The sequence below is a fragment of the Ornithorhynchus anatinus genome, chromosome X1 (assembly GCF_004115215.2).
Source record: "Ornithorhynchus anatinus isolate Pmale09 chromosome X1, mOrnAna1.pri.v4, whole genome shotgun sequence".
In the NCBI taxonomy this organism is placed as follows: domain Eukaryota; kingdom Metazoa; phylum Chordata; class Mammalia; order Monotremata; family Ornithorhynchidae; genus Ornithorhynchus; species Ornithorhynchus anatinus.
This window is the reverse complement of record NC_041749.1, coordinates 62,258,019-62,275,969: the sequence shown is the minus strand read 5'-3', so window position 1 is coordinate 62,275,969 and position 17,951 is coordinate 62,258,019. Positions and strand designations below refer to the sequence as shown.

The following is a 17,951-nucleotide window of genomic DNA, read 5'->3' as shown; positions in this document are numbered from 1 at the left end:
ATAGAACATGATAGACAAGCATGTAATCAACATAAAATAATTGCCCATAGTAATTACAGTAGTGTAAATTCCTCCACTAGGCTGTAAGGTCCTTGAGGACAGGGATTGTGCCGACTAACTCTATTATACTCTTCCAAGCGCTTAGTATGGTGCTGTGCCCACAGTAGGCACTAAGAAAATACTATTTCGTGACTTAATTATGAGTTACAGTTGGTGCTGGTAGGTAAGAGAATGGGGAGGGTGTTTGTGTTTTTTTTTTAATAATGGAATTTAAGTGCTTACTATGTGCCAGGCACTGTAGTAGGCGATGGGGTGGATACAAGCAAATCGGGTTGGACACAGTCCCTGTCCCACGCGGGTCTCCCAGTCTCAATCCCCATTTTACAAATGAACTAACTATATATCAATGGTGAAATGTTTTGTGATCTGACAGAAATGAGGAAATCTTTCCAGTCCCAAAGGCTTATTCCAACTGCATCATGTCCTTCATCCATTCCTACCTCTCTTTCTCATCTTCCCCCAATAATTGATTTCTAAAAATCAGGCTATTGTTGTTTGGCTAACTTTTCAGTTTTTAGTAATCATCTTTAGTGTCAGATGTGTTTCCACATTCGAATGGCCCCATTGACAGGCCTGCTTTGTGCTTAGACAGTAATGAAGTAAGCTCAGATCCTATCCAGCCTCATTTGGAACAGTAAAGAATTTCAAATGTACCTTATTTTTCTCTTTTCACTGTGCAGTCGAGATAACTTTCATTTCAATTGCAAGACACATTGACACAACAACTCCCTTCTTTTCCTGGAGTACACTATTAAGCCATTTAAAAATATGTAGCTATGAAATATATTCATAGAATGCCAAGAATCAGGTTTAACAGGAAAACCCCCCCCAATCTTCTAGTGCTTATTATGTGATCTTGAGGAGAAATAACCCTTTGGGTAGCAGTCAGGCTAGGCTTGAGATATTTAGTTTTTCATTTATTTGCTTCCTTTTCCTTCTTTTTGTCATTCTGCAAAATTATTTTTTGGAATTCTCATACCATTTTCTGATGTGGTGTCTACCCAGCTAACCGCAAAACTCTAATTTCAGCCAGTATATTTCAAGTTGTGGGTATATAGTTTTTTTCACGTCTGATGATTCAAGAGAAAACCAAATGTCAGTCTGAAAGCGATTGTATTTTTCCACCAGTTTACTTGGGGAGAAAGAATATTTTCCCTAACCTTGAATTCTGTGCATGGGCCCTGCTTAGTGCCTGTGCATAAATAATACCTTGAATTTGTAAAGCATTTTTACCTCAGTGACATGGATGTTGTAAAGTAAAACAATCTGAGGCAGTGAAAGGCAGGTGCTTATTGTTTGCATTTCAAAAAATGAAGAACAGAAAGGTTTAGTGACTTGCCCAATATCACACAGTGAGCAGGCCAGTGGCAGAGCAAGGACTAGAATGCAGGACTCTGGTACCCCAGACTTGTGCTCATTCCACTGAACCTCACTGTCTCTAGATGCTCCCATGAGACCATTAGCCTTATCCTAGACTCAACTCTCTCATTCAACTCCCGTATTCAATCTGTCACCAAATCCTGTCAGTTCAACCTGTCCAACATCACATAAATCTGCCCTTTCCTCTCCATCCAAACTGCTACCACATTAATCCAAGCACTTATCCTATCTTGCCTTGATTACTGCTTCAGCCTCTTTGCTGACCTCGCTACCTCCTGTTTCTCCCCCCTCCAGTCTATATTCTGTTGACCGGATCATTTTTCTACAAAACCATTCAGTCCATGTTTCCCCACTCCTCAAGAACCTCCAATGGTTGCCCATCCACCTCCGCATCAACAGAAACTCCATACCACCACCAGCTTTAAAGAACTCAGTCACCTTGTCCCCTCCTATCTTACCTACCTGATTTCCTACTACAGCCCAGCCTGCACACTTCACTCCTCTTATGCCAACCTACTCACTGTACCTTGATCTTGTCTATCTCTCCGCTGACCTCTCACCCATGTCCTGCCCCTGGCCTGCAACGTCCTCCCTCTTAATATCTGATAGATGATGACTCTCCCCTACCTTCAAAGCCTTATTAAAAGTACATCTCCTCCAAAAGGACTTCCACAACTAAGCCCTCATTTTCTCTTCTCCCACCGTCTTCTGGGTTGCTCTTATACTTGGATTTGCCCCCTTTATTCTCCCCTCTTCAGTCCCACAGCACTTATGGAGATATCTGGAATGTATTTATGTTAAAGTCTCTCACCCTCTCCAGACTGTAAGCTTATGGTGGGTTAACTTCTCTGTGCTTCAGTTACCTCATCTGTAAAATGGGGATTCCAAGTGGGCCACGGTCTGTGTCCCACCTGATTAGCTTGTATCTACCCCAGTGCTTAGTTATAGTGCTTGGCACATAGTAAGCGATTAACAAATACCATTGTTTTTTTTAAAAAAGGCAGGGAACATGTCTAGTAATTCTGTTACATTGCACTCTCCCAAGTACTTACTACAGTGCTCTGCACACAGTAAGCGCTCAGTAAATATTATTGATTGATTATAAATTGAGAGCACTTTTCTCTTGGAGGAGCCATTTCTGGGTGGCAAAGGGTGAGAAAATGGGAAGTGGAAACAAAGATGTACAAGGATGTACAACACCCCCCTTCTAGACTGTGAGCCCGTTGTTGGGTAGGGATTGTCCCTATTTGTTGCCGAATTGTACTTTCCAAGTGCTTAATACAGTGTGCTGCATACAGTAAGCGCTCAGTAAATACAACTGAATGAAAGGATGTAGGCTTAGTTGGAGCCAAGTTCTCCTAGGATCATAATGGCAGTTCCTCTGTGTTAAGCTGTACTGTAAAATGACTGAACGCTGCCAGCCTCCAGGGAGCAATTCTCAACCCGGTAATACCAGATTGGGTGGAAGGAAGTTCTTTTTTTTAATGTGTGTTTTCTTATTATTATTTCATTCCACTTATTAAGCTCTTACTATGTTCCAGGCTTACTGGGTACTAAGCTCTGGGTTAGATACAAGATAATCAGATTGGACATCGTCCCTGTCCCACATGAGGCTCACAGTCTAAGTAGGAGGGAGAACAGTTGTCGAATCTCCATTTTACAGATGAGGTGACTGAGGCACAGAGGAAGTGAAGTGACTTGCCCAAGATCACACAGCAGACATGTGGCAGAGCCGAGATTAGAACCTACCTCTTCTGACTCCTAGACCCGTGCCCTTTCCACTAGGCCACACTTCTTCCCCGTTGGCATATCCTCCGTACCCAAGACAGGAGTACCAGGCTGCTTGTGCAGTACCACATTCACTGTCATCCCTGCCAGTCATGTTCCTGCTGAGGCATGGAACACAGTGATCAAGTAGGTAGGTAGGTAGGGGGCAGCTCACAAAAAGTGTACGAATGGGCACTTTGGGCCTTAGAACTCTAATCTTCCTGATTCCCCAAATGGCAAACAGCAGGGCTATCAAAGCTGTGGGGAAAGAAGAGTATAGGGACATAGTAGGAGAACAGCAGGCGCAGAGAAAGTCGGTGGCAGGGAGAAAGAGAGGAATAAAGGAAAACTGACATGGATGGGAACCAGCATGGCCTAGTGGAAAGAGCATGGGCCTGGGAGTCAGAGGACCTGGGTTCTAATTCCGTTGTGTGACCTTGGACAAGTCACTTAACTTACCTGTGCCTCAGTTACCTCATGTGTAAAATGGGAATTAAAGCCTACTCTCTCCTACCTAGACTGTAAGCCCCATGAGGGACAAAGACTGGATCCAACCTGAGTATAGTATACCTACCCCAGTGCCTGGAGCATCACCGTGTTCTATGGTATTTATTGAGCACTTTCTGTGTGAAGAGCACTGTACTAAGCACTTGGGGTAGGTATAAATACTATAATACTACAGAGTTGGTAGACATGTTCCTTGCCCACAGTGCACTTATAGTCTAGAAGGGGGAGACAGACATTAATATAAATAAATAAATTGTAATCCTTTAACAAGTGCCATTAAAGAAAACCAAACATGAGCCTGGCAGTCAGAAGGACCTGGGTTCTAATTCTGTCTTGGTCACTTTGCTGAGTGACCTCGGGCAAGTCACTTCACTTCTCTATGCCTCAGTTACCTCATTTGTAAAGTGGAGATTAAGACTGTGAGCCCCTTGTGGGACGTGGGCTTTGTCCAACCCGATTAGCTTGTATCTACCCCAGTTCTTAGTACAGTACTTGGCACATAGTAACTGCTTAATGAATACCATTTTTTTTTTAAAAAGCATTAAGAAAGGATTGAGGAGGTGAAAAAGGATATCTGACATGATGAAAACCCAGGTGTTTTCTCCAGTTTTAGCTAAAGTACTCTTCAGCCTCTTGCTACAACATTCTTGCCCTAACAATTTATTTCAGTGTCTGTCTACCTCTCTAGATGGTAAGAACCTTGTGAGCAGGGATTGTGTTTGGCATACTGTACTTTCCTAAGCACTTAGTACAGAATTCTCTACACAGTAAACGCTCAGTCAATAGATCCTAGGTAAACTTACTTGGGAAGCAGCTTGGCCCAGTGGATAGAGTACGGCCCTGTGAGTCAGAAGGTCAAGGGTTCTGATACTGGCTCTGCTGCTTGCCTGCCGTATGACTTTGGGCAAGTCCCTTCACTTCTTTGTTCCTCAGTTACCTCATCTGTAAAATGGGCATCTAGACTGTGAGCCCCACATGGGACAGGGACTGTGTCCAACCCAATTTGCTTGTATCCACTCCAGAATTGTAAGTGCTTAACAAATACCATTATTATTATTATTATTATGGGGGAGTGCTGCAACTTCTATATGCAACACGATTGTTCATTGTACCAAGACCCATACAATAATAACAATTCCCCTTCACTCAAGTAAAACCTACCTGTTTCAGCTATATTTCCCAAGGGGCTTCAGTGAGACAAGGAATAAGTACTGAAGCTTGAAAAAATGAGGATTTATCATTTCTTCTGAAATATGACAGGCACCTGTGTGCTGCATCTTGTACCTGATAAATTAAAGATATCTTGAGTTACCCTGCAAAAATGAAATGCAATTTCACATGACAAAAGAATGTCAATCATTAAATTGAACTGGAAACAGCACATGCCCATTACCTAGTTTGGATTATTTTACATCAAAGAAAACTTAAAAAAAATCTCAGGAGCAGGTTCATATAGACAATGATATTCTACTTCAGAAGTTGGCTACTTCTGAAGCCTACCATGTTAGTTATATTTTAGTACTAAATTACAAAATAAGTGATAACTTGATTTTTTCCCTTTTCAAGGCAACTGTGGACCTGCAATGTCGATATAAAATGAACAGTACAATTTTTAAAAAGTGCTTTTATATTTGTTTTATGTCACAATATATAGGTCTTATAGTATGTAGCTTTCTTGCCTACTCAAAGTGATTTTCGAACATTATCCTGGATGTAAATGAAATTTATCTATTAGGTGATATTATCATTATTATTTATGGCAGTGGTTAAGCATTTACTTTGTGACCAGCACTATACTGCATGAAAGGTTAAAAAAAAAAAAAGGACACATTCAATCATATTTATTGAGCGCTTACTGTGTGCAGAGCAGTGTACTAAGCACTTGGAGTACAATATAAAAATATAACAAGATTTAGACGGCGTTCCTGGTTCACAGGGGGAAAGGGAAGGTCACAGTCTCAAAAGGGAGGGAGAGACAGAGATGATAAATAAAAATATAATGATTATGGTATTTGGTAAGCACTTACTATGTCCCAAGCACTGTTCTAAGGGCTGGGGTAGATATAAGGTAATCAGGTTGGACAAAGCCTCTGTCCCACATGGGTCTCACAATCTTAATCCACATTTTACAGATGAGAAAACTGAAGCACAGAGAAATGATGTGATTTGTCACATCACTGTGAGCAGGCTGTCCCACATGGGGCTCACAGCCTTAATCCCCATTTTACAGATGGGGATTATAGGTGGGGTAACAGGCACAGAGAAGTTAAGTGACTTGCCCAAAGTCACATAGCTGATAAGTGGTGGAGATGGGATTTGAACCCATGACCTCTGACTCCCAAGCCCGGGCTCTTTCCACTGAGCCATGCTACACTACCAGAATGATTGCAGATGGAGATGGGGCATTCGGGGAGAAATGTGTCCATGGTGTCGCTATGGGTCGGAGTCCACTCGACGGCATAAGACAAAATAAGACTCACCTAGTGCCTTTAACCCATAGTTTGAAAATTGTTGAGGATAATTGTCTAAAAAGAATTCATATAGCTTGGAAACTCTACTGTGAGGATTCCCCACATCCCTTTGAGGAAAGTACTAGCAAGCCTGTTTACTAAAAGGGAAGTGGAAGTATAGACAAACTAAATAATTTGCTTGAAGCTATAACAACCCGACAGAGTTAGGAACGAACATCTCATCTTTTGCTGACACATCTTTTGCCAATTAGACTGGTGAGTTCATGCTTTCTGTGGAGTTTTGAATTGAGAAGTGATTCTGTTCTTAAAAATCATGGAGTACATGTAAAGAAACCCAGAAATGGCATGCAAATACAGTTTAGTTGGATACTTCCGAGATGTATTTTTTTACACAGACTTAATCCCCATTTTACAGATGAGGGAACTGAGACAAAGAGAAGTGAGGTGACTTGCCCAAAGTCACAAAGCTGATTAAGTGGCGGAGCCGGAATTAGAACCCACAACCTCTGATTCCCAAGTTTTTTTTAAAAACTGAAACATTGGAACTACTGCTCATGTTCCAGCAACTTGAGAGAAGAGATGGGTGAAATGGGGAGAATGACAAAGTACGACAAGAGATAGATGGAAAGAGAAGAGAGAAGAGGGAGGGATAAACAGGATTAAGTTGCGAGGGAGGAAAAGGGGAATGAACTTTGAAGGTGGGGGAAAAAAAGAGACCAGGAGCCACAGGATGTAGGCATTTTTTTTCCACAGATGGATGAAGGGAAGAAGTAGCTTAGTACAGTGCTTTGCACACAGTAAGTGCTCAGTAAATACTATTGAATGAAAGTGACTTGCCCGAGGTCATACAGCAATCAATCGTATTTATTGAGCGCTGTGTGCAGTGCACTAGTTATTGCTCGGAAGAGTACAATACAACCAAGTTGGTAGTCATGTTCTCTGCCACAATGAGCAAGTGGCAGAGCTGGGATTAGAACCTAAATAGCTGTATTTTGATCAGAAAAGATGATGTAACTTTTTAATGTTTCAAAGCTTGAGGTTCTTTCTGGATGTTTTTCCTTTTATCCAAGTTAAGGATCAATATTCTATTTATTTTATTAATGATGTGCATATATCTATAATTCTATTTATATTAATAATAATGATAATAATAATGATGGTATTTAAGTGCTTACTATGTGCCAAGCAGTGTTCTAAGCGCTAGGGTAGATACAGGGTAATCAGGTGGTCCCACGTGGGGCTCACAGGCTTCATCCCCATTTTCCAGATGAGGTAACTGAGGCCCAGAGACGTGAAGTGACTAGTCCAAGATCACAGAGCTGACAGATGGCGGAGGCAGGATTAGAACTCACGGCCTCTGACTCCCAAGCCCGGGCTCTTTCCACTAAGCCTTGCTGATGCCTGACTACTTCTTTTATTTTGTTGTCTTTCTCTCCCTTCCCCCCTGCCCCCCCCGCCTTCTAGACCGTGAGCCCGTCGCTGGGCAGGGATTGTCGCTATCTGTTGCCGAATTGTACATTCCAAGGGCTTAGTACAGTGCTGTGAATACCACTGAATGAATGAATGACTCCGCCACTGGTCTGCTGTGTGACCTTGGGGAAGCTACTTAATAATGTTGGTATTTGTTAAGCGCTTACTATGTGCAGAGCACCGTTCTAAGCGCTGCTGTAGATACAGGGGAATGAGGTTGTCCCACGTGAGGCTCACAGTCTTAATCCCCATTTTACAGATGAGGGAACTGAGGCACAGAGAAGTGAAGTGACTTGCCCACAGTCACACAGCTGACAAGTGACAGAGTCGGAATTCGAACCCATGACCTCTGATTCCCAAGACCGGACTCTTTCCACTGAGCCACGCTGCTTGTGCCTTAATCACCTCATCTGGAAAATGGGGATGTAAACTGCGAACCCCACGTGGGGCAGCCTGAATACCTTGACTCTATCCCAGCGCTTCGAACAGTGCTCGGCACACAGTAGGCCCTTAACAAACACCATCCTCATCATTATTTATAGGCAGTATCGTTGCATGAACTGACGACGGCCTTAAAGTCTCGCGGGAGTTGGCCTCCCCCGCCCTCTCCTCTGTCAGGGCGAAAACTCGCGAGAACGTTTTCTTGTCTTCCCCCTCCCTTTCGATCTGCACGTGGAGTTGTTGTGATCCCGGCCGGGGCCTCTAAGATGGCCGCGTCCGCCACAGGGCGCGAAAGCCGGTGATTTAGAACCGGATCCCCAGAGTCCACGGGCTGGGACGCCGCTCTCGGCCACGGCCATGGACCGGCCGCAGTTCCAGATTTCTCTGGTGGTGAGTGAGAGGCGGCGCAGCGGCGACAACGACGGAGGAGATGGAGGAGGAGAGAGGCGGTTGGCGCCTCTCGCCCCTCTTTCACCTCCTTCCCCCACTTCTTGCGTCCGTTGGGAGGTGGGAAGGGGCGGTGAAAGCGCCGTTTCCGATTTTTCTCAGCGAGCCACTTTATTTTCTCGTCTCCGGCCATGGGAACCGAGTCCGGGTTCAAAGACCGACTCGCTGGGTGACCTTGGACAAGTTTCTTTCTGTCCTGTTTCCTTCGAGTATCGCGTGGAAAGAAAATTCGCTGCCACTTTGCAGACCGATGAGGACTTCAGTCAAATGAAAGCACACATACGCAAAACCAGCGCTTTCTCCCCCGTCCTGACCCCATTCTCTTAGATTTGGGTAAAATGCCCCTCTTTTTTAGCATCATCTTCGCGTTAAATAGCAAGGCCCCGAATTGGCTACTTAGAAACATTTTATATATGTATAACATATATATGCATATATGTATTTGCACACATACATGAATACACGCGCGTATATACATGCACACACATATTTACATATACGTATGCTCACACACATGTATATGATTAAAATGGGGGAAAGTGGAACACGGAGCAACTTTGATTAACTGACAGAGTCAGTGTTATATTTCTGTGGGGGAAGGAAAACAAGAATGCCCATGGAAACATGGTTTTCTGGTTGAATGTTCACGACTTTTTTTCTGGGGGGGGTGGGTGGGGGAGGTACTTAATAATGTTGGTATTTGTTAAACGCTTACTATGTGCAGAGCACAGTTCTAAGCGCTGGGGTAGATACAGGGTAATCAGGTTGTCCCACGTGAAGCTCACAGTCTTAATCCCCATTTTACAGATGAGGTAACTGAGGCACAGAGAAGTGACTTGCTCACAGTCACACAGCTGACAAGTGACAGCCAGGATTCGAACCCATGACCTCTGACTCCCAAGCCCGGGCTCTTTCCACTGAGCCAAGCTGCTTCTTTAAAAGCTTGCTATGTGCCAGGCATTGTACTAAGCAGTGGAGTAGATACAAGCTGAACACATTGGACAGAGTCAACATCCAACATGGGGCTCCCAATCTTAATACCCATTTTACAGATTGAGGCTAGAGAAGTTAAGTGACTTGCCCACACTCACATACCAGACAAGTGGCAGAGCTGGGATTAGAACCCAGGTCCTTCTGGTTACCAGGCCCCTGCTCTTTCCACTAGGCCATGCTGCTTCTTGTAGGAAAGAAGTGGTAACTGAAGCAGGAAACCACTACACTTGGGTTTTAACTCTCTACTCTGTGCACAGTAGGCGTTCAGTAAATACTATCGATTGACTTCTGTTCTCCGTGCATGCTACTTCTTCCCATCCTCCATCTGTGGGGGAAAAAAAAAGCCTGCATCCTGTGGCTCCTGGTCTCTTTCCCCCCCCCCCCCCATCTTCAATTTCCAGTCCCTTTTTCCTCCCTCACAATTTAATCCTGTTTATCCCTCCCCTTTCTCTTTCTGTCTTTCTCTGGTCGTACTTTGTCATTCTCCCCATTTCACCCATCTCTTCTCTATTTCAAGTTGCTAGAACATGAGTAGTAGTTCCAGTGCTTCAGTTCTTACAAAATAAAAACAGGAAAGCAGGGAGACAAGGCCCGAGATTGAAAAAGAGGAAGACAGGTGGAAGAGTTGGAATGAGGGAGCCATTATCACTGCCGTCTCCTGATTCAGGTTATTGCACAAGTCTTCTCAGTATACTGAAGGAGTCTTTTTTTGACACTAATGCTTTCTCCAGTTACTGCTCCACCGCCCTACACCTTTTTGGCTGAACTCTTTGAATGAGCTAAACTCACTGCTTTCACTTCCCCTCCATCAGCTTTCTTATTGACTCACTCCTCTTTCCCTGTGGTCTGATTTTTGTCCCTTCATTCCTGCTGAGACTAAGGGCACCCCGAAGTCTCCAATCACCTACTTTTGGCTAAGTCTATTGGACTCTAGCCTCCCCTGCCTTCTGACATGATCGACTCCTTCTTTCTCTTAGAAATTCCATTTGGCCTCGCTTTCATCAATATGGTAGGTCCCCAGTGGTTCTCCCAACTACTTTTTTTTCACTGCTCCTTAAAAGTCATCTTTTCTGGCTCTTTCATCCTTCCTTGACCCTTTAACTGTTAGTGCCTCACAAGACTCTGTTCTACAACCTCTAGCTTGCTTTTCCCTTGGGGAGCTCAGCCACTACCACTATGTGGATGACTTTCAAATTTCCCTCACCAACCCCAAACTCTCACCTGTTCAACAATCTCACATTTCCTCCGGCCTCCAGGACATCTCTCATGGGTGACTTGCCAGCCCCTTAATCTCTCCATGGCAAAAACTGAACCCTTCATCTTGTAGCCTAACCTTTTAAAAATCAAATTAATAATTTCAAACTACTGAGAATCGATAGAGTTGTTTTAGAGCACACTCAGTTCTGCCACACAGCATGTCTTTCTTTATTTTTGGCTAGACTTGTAAGATAATTAGGCAGCGTCATCTGACAGTATGAGTTTGTTGAGTCTCGACATCCATGGAATCCGAAGAACTGGCTTGTGTGCACATGTATGGGAAAGCAGCGTGGCATAATGGAAAAAGCACGGCCTGGGAGTCAGCACCTGGGTTTTACTCCCAGCTCTGCCACTTGCCTGCTGTGTGACCTGGAGCAAGTCACTTAACTTTTCTCTGTACCTCAGGTTCCTCCTATGTAAAATGGGAATTCACTACCAGTTCTCTCGTCTGCTGAGACTGTGACCCCCATGCGGGATAGGGACTTGTGTCTAAAGTTGTATCTGTCACAGCTCTTAAAGCAGTGCTTGACAAATTGTAAGCATTTAAAGAAATGCCATCATTACGTGTTTGTACATTGTGTTGAAATGGGGGAGTAATGAATGCTTGTGGTCATCCTGATTTAGCTTAGATACCTGCACAAGCTGAAATTCTGAGAATCAGCATTGCTCAGAAATGCTGGGCCCGTTTCTTGGTCTGACATGCGGCTGAACCCCAAACTGACTTCTGGAGGAGTCTGAGTAGGGCATATTTGGTGGCTCCTGCATGCTGCTTACACTCTGAATTCCTGCTTCTGCATAGGCATGAGACATCTTATATTTGTGGCTGATTAGTGGCACTGCAGTTTCCATGCTTGCTAGCATCCCTATTTCCCCCCACCCCCTTCCATACAGACAAGAGTCCCACCAGAAGACCCAACGAGGGCCAAATTAGGGAGTAGAGACAAAGAATTTATCTTGATGATGTTGTCTTGTTTTGTTTTGTTCTGTTTTGCTTTACTGTCTATCTCTCCCATTTAGACTGTGAGCTAGTCATTGGGCAGGGATTGTCTCTATCTGTTGCCGAATTGTACATTCCAAGCGCTTGGTACAGTGCTCTGCACATATTAAGTTCCCAATCAATACTATTGAATGAATGAACATCCCCTCTCACTCCGTGTTTCCATATCCCAGGCCAAAATCTCTTGACTAGGCAGGCCCATGTTAATGCAGGACTCAGGCTGGCCCTCATTTGGTGGAAATGAATGCTTTGTTACTATGCTGTCTGGATGTCAGAATTGGGTGATGGGTGAAGAAGAGTTTGGGTTTCCTTGGTGTAGGTTTGTATATAGTCAAGCGTTTGAAGGGTATTTGCCATTGATCTTGGATTTGACTCTGCAAAGTTCCCATGATCTCTTGTGTGTTGTTCTGCGTTAGGTAATGTATATTGAAGATGACACTATTTCCAGTGAGATCCTATCTTTGGATTTGATCGAAGCGACCTGTACACAACAGCAATCTCTTCCAAGTTGTGTTCTCCTAAAGATTATCTCATATCCCTCTAATGCATTTGCTGCTTCTTACAGCAATGTTGTTGTTTTCAAATCCATCTCTTGGTAGCCCGGCCTCGAACCTCTCCTTGTGGAAAACCACCCCTCCGCTGATGGCCCTGTACCAGGCCACCCTAACCTTGCAGTTGATTCCAATTACTCTGGTGCAACTCCAGTGCCTAAACTCCTCCACAGCCCTTTTCTCCAGATCATTTGCAGCTGGAGCCAATGAGACAGGATTTTTCCTGTTCAGGTAAGTGGCTCCTTCCCCCAACCCTGCTTCACCTGGGCTCCAGCCAGAAACACTTCTCTCTGCCCTCTGCTGCTGATGGCTGTCCAGCTCTCTCCTCCTGTCTGAACCAAGGTAAGTTTTCTCCCCCCAAAGTCTTCCTGTGGTCCCCCTCCCCCCCCTTCCATCTGAGAGCTCTCTCTGCCGGGAAGGGAATGGAAGGGCAGGCTATTTCCCAACCACTTCCTTACTCGACATGTGACTAAGCTATTGGGAAGGGGGAGGGGTCGACGCTTTTGGTCACTAACTTCTCAACAATCTCAAATGAACCCAATCCCCCTCTCCTGCTTTCCTTCCCCATCTCTCTCATTTTCTTCCTCCCATTCACCTTCTGTGGAACTGCTAGGGGAGAAATTGCCTGAGTAGAAGTTTTCCATCGCTTGTCTTCCAGCCTCAGGAACAGGATGTTTCCCCCTTGCTTGAATTGGTGGCCACACTTTTCTATTCCTACAAACTACCAGCTCATTGATTTGGGTTGGAGTGTCCAGCCAGGAACCAGCACAGAGGGGCTGATCTGGGAGATATTCCCTTCCCTCCCTCCTCTGTATACACTACAGGAGTAGAAGACGTCAACTTCATAGCATGACATATGTCCTATAGAGTAAGGGCTAACAAGCAAGAATTATTTGCCTAATTTATCTGTACATTTTACAGAATAAATTTGCAAAAATTCATTCACATAGTTGCAATTCAAAGTTGCATAGCTTACGTAATTCATTCTTTTTCCAGAAAAGGTATTTTATGGTCTTGTGTATTTATCAAAACTTGTTTTTACATAATTCATATCTTCATCTCTATGCTCTACCCCACCAGAAAAAAACGGGAAGGGGCGCTAGCTATAGGGAGAGAGAAATTGAAATTCCTTTCTCTCATGGTTCAGTTAGTCTGAAAGGGAACTTCCATTATTGGATGTCCACCATGAAACCCTGAAGGGCATAGCTGTGGGGCTGGACCCAGAGGTTAAGGAAGAGGACTTGTGAGGATACAGAAGAGATGACCTGGTTAAAAGGAATGTGCAGATAGAGACTGCAGGGATGAATCTCAGACAACTTCATGAAGTCCCAGGGAGGTATAGTAAGACCCAGACTAAGCCATGACCTCTGAGGAATTGTACTGTGCATCTGTTGGAGGACTGGATATAGGCACTGAAGATGCTCAGTTCTCACATGTACTTCATGCTACACCGACACCACCTCCCGGGCCTGAACGAATAAGATCATGGAGGTATACAGTGACTGTGAGGGGCACAAGTCCAGTCTTTCCTAATTGGGGATGTGCATTTCAGGCCGGGCAAAACTGGTGTGGAGGAGTGAGGATGAGGAGGCAAGGCAAGGGGTAAAGAATGAAAGTCCTTCCCTTAAGTACCTAATCGGGCCAGCCTCCAGTGACCATAGAGATCACAAGAGATCCCTTTCCACTGCATCTCCTGAGAATCATGCCCTACAAAACCTGGTCCAAGACTGATTTGCTTGTAGTGGAAACAGAAAGCATCTAGACAGTTTTGTTAAATCCAGTGCTGCATAGACTGCCCTAAATAGCAAGGCCCCCCTTTGTGCAAGTTATAATAATAATGTTGATATTTGTTAAGCACTTATTATGTGCAGAGCACTGTGCTAAGTGCAGGGGGAGATACAGGGTAATCAGGTTGTCCCTTGTGAGGCTCACAGTCTTAATCCCCATTTTACAGATGAGGGAACTGAGACACAGAGAAGTTAAGTGACTTGCCCACAGTCACACAGCTGACAAATAGCAGAGCTGGGATTCAAACCCATGACCTCTGACTCCCAAACCCAGGCTCATAGCGATTATATTGTTAGAGAAAAGTTAGTGTGTGGAAAGCACCTGGGCTTAATACACAAAGCCAGCTTGCGCTAACAGATGTGAAGTAGGAAGAGATGCCTCTTGGCGTACAAGAACAGCTATGACTGCCTGATCTCATTCATGGATCAAGCCACACCAAAGAAAATAATCCCAAGAGCAAAGCAGAAGCCAGAGTTGCTGGGACAAAGAGATCAGGAAAGGGAACTCCAATCCTAAGAATCAGGACCTGCCCCTCTGTATGCCCAGCTCCTGCCCAGGCCTCTGTTTTTGGGAGCCAGGAATGCTGATCAGGACATTTAATGGGTCCAGGATGCCTTTCCTGTAGGGATAGCATCAGTAGAGGCCCTTTTCAGGCATTTGCACTTCTGGTTCTCCTTCCCCTCCCTCCTTCCTCTCCATTCCTCCTCAACATAATCAAGTAGGGATATTCCATCTACCTTTCTTCACTAGGGAAGCAATGTGGTCCAGTGGAAAGAGCATGGGCCTGGGAATCGGAGGACTTGGGTTCTAATTTTGGCTCTGCCACGTGTCTGCTGTGACTTTGGGGAAGTTGCTTCGTTTTTCTGTGCCTCAGTTATCTCATTGGTAAAATGGGGATTAAATCCTCCCCCCTGCAATTTTGACTGTGAGCCTCATGTGGGCCAGGGACTGTGTCCAACACAATTATCTTGTATCAGTGCTTAGTATAATGCTTGCCACATAGTAACAAGTACCATAAAAAAGCAACCCTAATTTCTCTGTGCCCCAATTTTCTCATCCGTAAAGTGGCAATGAAATATCTGTTCTTCCTCCTACTCAGACTCTGTCCGACCTAATTAACAGTTATCTACCCCTGTGCTTAGTACGGTGTTTGGCATATAGTTGAATGAACCCCTCTCAAGGTCGCACCTGGAGAGTTTCCAGTACTCTATCAGTCTCGACTGTGGGAGGGAGAGTCAAGCAGAGGCCTACCCATTCCGTTCCTAGCTCGGGCAGTGGCTAGTGAGTGGAAGGCAATCTGCTGTAAATCAAAACCCACCTGAGCTGGGCAGCAGCAGCATGGGAGGGAGTCAAGGGTGCATACTGGTCTACTGCACGGAAGGAGGCAGTGGTAAACCACTTCTGTATTTTTACCAAGAAAACTCTGGATACACTACAGAATGATTGCAGGTGGAGTTGGGGTGTTCTGGGAAAGATGCGTCCATGGCGTCGCTATGGGTCGGAGTTGACTCGACAGCAAAAGACAAGAGTTGAACAAATGCCACAGTTATCATAAATATTAGTAGTAGTATTCCCTGAAGATCCCCTGGCCATTCTTACATGGAATCAGTTTCTCCACATGATTGGGTAAGAGGCCCTGGCCCTCCTGAGCCAGAGAGCAATTGAATTTGTCTTTACGAGGTACTGAGACACGGCATCTCCTCGCATTTCTTGGTCATTCACAAGAATTTGGGAAGGGGCACGGGGGAGAATCCACCTGCCATACAACTCAGATACCTGAATGCCTTCTTAGAAAAAGAAAAGTAAGAATGGTTTTCCTCTTAAAAATCTGTCTCCCACAGGAAATGGGCAACTGGCTGAGTACCTGCCAGTACCTGAGGATATGTACCTGCATGCTGATATCCACTCCTACCGCAGAAGATTATCTTATATCTAAGCCAGCACTTAGTAAAGTGTCTGGCACATAGTAAGTGCTTAACAAATATCTTAAAAAGATTTTCTGGTTCAGGTTACCAATTAAGGACCTTCCATCTGACCTGACAGTAGCTCCCAGAATGTTCCAATGCCCAATGTTCCTAGCGGCTGAAGCTCTGGCCTGTCCCCCCATATCTGGGTGACTGGCGTTAAGGCCAAAGCAACCTTCTAAATAATAAGACCTTGTATAATAATAAATAATTCACTTATATTTACCCCTCACATAGAACAGTGTTTGACACTTAGTAAGCACTTAACAAATACCATAAAAAACCAAAAACAATAAATCCAAGCAATAATCATGGTAACCAATAGAGTCACTCCTTCTATGACTCAGGTGGAAGTTGAATTTAAAGGAGTGTTGAAAAATATTGAAGTCCAGACCCTGGGCTTCAGGGTGGCTCTCTTCCTCCCACATTAAAATCGTAGTCTTTCCTCCCTTTTGGGGGAAGGAAGACTATTAGATATGGCTGCAGAGGTGGAATCAGTTTAAGCAAAAAATATGCTCCCCCTGTGGAGATGAAAGACCGCAACATAGTCATCCCATGCTTCAGTCTCTGTATGAGGTGCCCACCAAGTGGATCTTGGAAGATGACAGATTCAGGGTAAACGTCTATGGAAGTGCATAACAGTGACCTCAGACTTTAGTAAATATTATTGAATGACAGCACTGGACTATTATTATTCACTTGTTTACTATGTGTCAAGCACTGGGATAGATACAGGATAATCAGGTGAGACAGTCTCTGTCCGACATGTGCTCACAATTTAAGAGTGAAGGAGAACAGGCACTGAATTTCCATTTTAAAGATGAGGAAGCTGGGTCTCAGAGAAGTTAAGTGACCTACACAGCAGGCAACTAACAGAGGCAGGCGCAGAACCCAGGTCCTCTGACTCCCAGGCCTGTGCCCTTTTCACTAGACCACACTTCTCTGAGAACCAGACTACTCAGCAGTGATTTGAAGTTGCTCTTATGAGAAGCGGGGCTCTACTGCCCCTTAAACCCAACTCTCCCCTTCAGCATAACCAGTGAAAAGATCTAGGAACCTGGCTGAACATCAGATTTCAAGTGTCTTACGTTATAAGAGATAGATTTTGCTTTGGAGGATCTGTGATTTGCTACCAGTAACACTGGCATTTGTTCTAGTATGCCTGTCCTACCTGTCTACCTACCTACCTTCAAGGCAATTTAGCCTCCAAGCCTCCTTCATCACGGCACACCAATAGGACGGGACATGGAAAAGTCTCTTTAAACTAGCCATGAAGTGACTTTAAAGCTGAAAATCCCCCAATGAGTGCCCCACATCCTTTTTTGGCATGTCACTTGATCCTCCCCCCACTCCTTGAGGTTGTAGACTACAGCCCAAACACCACCTTCAGATGTGAGGGCCTCTTTGGACTGACTGTCTTCTATCCATGGGTCTTGCACCTTCATGGTCTCATATCTTGGCTACCCACTCATGCAGAATCTTAAATTGCTTCTCCGTAACAGTCATTGGGTGAAAGTACATTGCCCAGCAGATAAAAATTCTTCCTGCTAGCCTCCCAGCCCCTTGGAAATGGTGGGGCAGAGGAAGGGGAGTGCCCTCTTCCTTTCCCCCTCTCTAATCTACCATTCCTTCTCTCTGTCCTCCTTTCCTTCCTGTCTTCTTTCCCCTTCCTTTTCCTCATTCATGCCATTACATCCCTCTCATCCCCTCAGCTCTCTTGCACGCTAATCTGTTTATTTGCTGACTATTTTTATCATTACTATCTATGCCCTTATGTTCTGACCTCTTGTAAGTTAGCAGTTGATGTCCATTATATTGTAAGCTCTTTGGTGGCAGGGACCTCATCTTTTCTATTGTA

The 17,951-nt window shown here is 44.6% G+C and overlaps 1 protein-coding gene and 1 non-coding gene across 4 annotated transcripts in view; both read left to right on the top strand.

Moving 5' to 3' along the window:
- The first annotated feature begins 8,315 nt into the window (after positions 1-8,315).
- Positions 8,316-17,951, top strand: part of SLC25A26 (solute carrier family 25 member 26) — a 139,166-nt gene continuing 129,530 nt past the window's right edge. For 2 of the 3 annotated variants that reach the window (XM_029050660.2, XM_029050661.2), the window contains exons 1-3: positions 8,316-8,486; positions 12,390-12,683; positions 15,971-16,095. The gene's annotated coding sequence lies outside the window, so the exon portion shown is untranslated. The remainder of the gene's footprint in view (positions 8,487-12,389; positions 12,684-15,970; positions 16,096-17,951) is intronic. The other variant, XM_029050659.2, reaches the window with a different exon arrangement.
- LOC114806995 lies at positions 15,300-15,437 on the top strand. The gene has a single exon (XR_003755048.1). It is a non-coding gene; the product is annotated as a small nucleolar RNA SNORA7 (small nucleolar RNA).